The 3,308-nt window shown below is 46.2% G+C and overlaps 1 pseudogene; it reads left to right on the top strand.

The window, feature by feature from the left end:
* Positions 1 to 948: 948 nt before the first annotated feature.
* Positions 949 to 2,396, top strand: LOC118665702 (annotated as a pseudogene).
* The last annotated feature ends 912 nt before the right edge of the window (positions 2,397 to 3,308 follow it).

The raw sequence follows: 3,308 nt of genomic DNA, 5'->3' as shown, positions 1-3,308 counted from the left end.
TTGTTGTCACAAATGTGTCAGAGTCTAGACATTCAGCCTTTAGCACTGAAGTACCATCTTCTGAAAATTGCTGTAGACATCCCCCCGACCCCCATCCCAGCTAATAAATGCAGCCGTGGAATGACAGACACAACATAATATGTTCCTGGAATCCCAGGAGGTATTTTAAAATGCAAATATTAAAATAGCCACAAAAGTTTCATGTTCATTTATAAGAGTGATGAAGAAAAATTTCCTACCACAGCACAGTAAGAAGAAAATGTTGAGTTTATTTGTGCATAGAGCTTTTTTGAATATGGCATCTTATTGTGGTAGGCTTCCTTGCTTTCCATCTCACCGATTCCCTCCTTGACAATGGACAGCTATTTCCTTTGTAACACAGAAACGCTCCCTTACAGAATCTTTTCCCACAGCTGGCTTTCATCACTTCTTGATAGGTACCTAAATATTTCAGTTTCTTCCACTTTATTTTCCCTTAACAATAACTGCTGCCCAATCAAATCATGTCGTCTCCTGCATGAGTATTTGCGATATTGAATGAGTGTTTATCAAGCACCATTTAGAATTCCCTATTTTCTCTTGTTTGGCATTTTCATAGACTCTTGGTCTCAATTATGCTTGGAGGTTCAAGTTTCTCTAACCATTTTAAAAGTTAGAGTTCAAAATTCATTGTGGACTTTTCTTTTGTCTTGCCCTATAGAGATTTTTGTGTGTAAATAAAAGACCTCAAAATCTAAGGCTTACTGCAGGACAGAGCTCCAACTGACCCAAGGTGGTGTGCCCCAGACCCCCATGTCCCCATTCGCCCCTTTCAGCTTCTCACCCCGAAGACCAGTGGCCAGATTTGACCATGAGCTACTCACATTACTCCCAACCTGCAAGTGGCTCCCCCGCTAGTTGTACTAGGTCTTGGCCCCTGGAGAGATGCTGGCTACCCTTTGGCCCAACATGCCCCCTATTGGGCTGGATAACTGGCTAACTACATACACAGGGCAGTTCAACCAGGACTGCCTCTCTGGAATAGCAGCCAACAAGTCCAGCATGATACCCAACGTGCCAAACCTGCACCTTGGGGCCCCAGGGATGGTTACCCTCCTATCCCCCTGGGAGTTTTGGGCAGCCCCCTTCCACTCAGCAGCCAGTTGCTCCATATGGAATGTACCAGCCCCCTGGAGGAAACCTGCCATCTGGGATGCCTTCAGACCTGCCATACCCAGGGACCCCTGTACCAGGCCAGCCTATGCCACTTCCTGGACAGCAGCCCTCAGAGGCCTACCCTGGGCATCAGCCAATGACATGCCCTGGGCAGCCACCAACGCCACCTCCTAGGCAGCAGCAACCGCAGCAACAGCTGGTGCTAAGCTTCCCAGGACACTAAGGGTCTGGGACCATCACCCTTGCTGTGCCCTCAGCCCACCTGGAAAGCAAGGCACCATCTCAGATGCTTTGACACCTTGCAAGAGGCCGGGGTCCTGCAAAGGGTTATGAAAGGCTTTGGGACTAAGGAGCAGGTCATCATGGACTGCCTGGGAGTCGCTCCCCAAGCAGCGACAGCAGATCCTCCTGTCCTTCAAAACAGTTTAAGCAAGGGAAGGATTTGATCAAAGATCTGAAGCCTGAACTGTCAGGAAACTTTGAGAAAACCATCTTGGCCATGATGAAGACCCCAGTCTTTTTTGATGTTCATGAGATAAAGGAAGCCACCAAGGGGCTGGCTTTGATGAAGCCTTCCTGATGGAGAGCCTTGCCTCCCACAGCAAGCACAGCCGGGAATTGAGCAGAACTTACCAAAGAGAATTAAAAAGACCCCGGAGGAGGCCATTCACAGCGACATGTCGGGGCACTTCCCGCACGCCTCATCTCTCTCTCAGGAAAACGAGGATGAAAGCACACATATGGACATGTTGCTTGCTCTACAGATATGTCCTCCTGGGAACAGATGGGTCCAAGTTCAATGCAGTCCTGTGCTCCCAGAGCTTGGCCTACCTGATGGCAGTTTCAATGAGTATCAGTGACTGATAGGTCAAGACATTGAGAAGAGCATCTGCTGGTATATGTCCAGGGACCTGAAGCAAGGCATGCCGACTGTGGTGAAATGTCTCAAGGATATTCCTGCCTTCTTTGGGCCATGCGCGGAGTAGGAACAAAGGGCCAGACCCTGATGAATATCATGGTATCTCACAGCGAGATGGACCTTCTAGACATCAATCGCTGTACCGTGACATCATGGGAGACACCTCGGGGGATTACTGGAAGATTCTGCTGAATATCTGTGGTGGCAAGGACAGAGTGATGACTGGTGACTCACTTCTGTCCACCTGCCAGCAACAGTGGTGCCAGGAAAAGGCCAAAAGAATGTCTGTTTCCATCAAACCCACAAAATAACCTCCCAGGTATCCCAGTGCTGACAGTCCTTGGAGCCTTGGCCCTGACCTCCACTCACCTCTCCTGATCTTATGTTGTGCTCCTGCTGAAGGGCCTGGGAACTCTCTCAGGATGCTTTTTCCTCCCCACCCCTTAGTCTCTTGCTGCTAAAGTAGATGTTTTGTTTCCTGACTCATTCCCCTTTGCTTGTAGCTGAGACACTGGGCTTCATTTTAGTCATGTAATTTTAATATTATTTATAGGTATTTTTTGTAGTCATTGCCAGACAGGTGCATACAAGTCCCTCTGTTGCCACACACATTTCAGGTGAGAGAGGTCAGGTGAGGCAGCGTCATGTCCTCACTGAGGGGAGATCTGTAAGGATAATCTGGATCTGGTGAGAATGTGTCATGAGCTTTGTTATTGCCAAACTCACTGCTTTTTAGAAAAGAAAAGACAAGACCAGAAAGTCATCTGTTCCTTCTTCCATGTAAAACACGAAAACAAAACCAGCTCCCTGCTAGTGGCAGGGGTTCTTGTAGTTGAGAATGTGCCTTAAACCTGAATGGTGGTAGCCAAAAGCTGTTTCTAAATTAAAGTCAGTCAGCTCTGGAAAAAACAACAACACACCTGAGACTGACTTTGTAACTTGTATAATAGATTGTGCAATTTATAAATAGTATTCAAACATGTGGTACAGAAACAAATATTATGTTTTAAAATGGCCACCAATGATAATAACAACTAATGCTTATTTTCTATTTACTACGAAGTAGGTGCTTGACTAAATAATTTTAATGTGTATTAATTTATTTCATCTTTCCAACAACCCTAGAAGTTATTAAGTGCTCTACTGCCCTTGATGTTCATGGGCAATCTCAGTATGATTACAATAGTTTGAGTTGAATTTCAGGTATTTGTAACCCAAGGAGTATTATCTATGT

Source organism: Myotis myotis, unplaced genomic scaffold (genome assembly GCF_014108235.1).
Source record: "Myotis myotis isolate mMyoMyo1 unplaced genomic scaffold, mMyoMyo1.p scaffold_m19_p_11, whole genome shotgun sequence".
Classification (NCBI taxonomy): domain Eukaryota; kingdom Metazoa; phylum Chordata; class Mammalia; order Chiroptera; family Vespertilionidae; genus Myotis; species Myotis myotis.
Note: the sequence above shows the minus strand (reverse complement) of the source record. Positions and strands in the feature narration are given on the sequence as shown.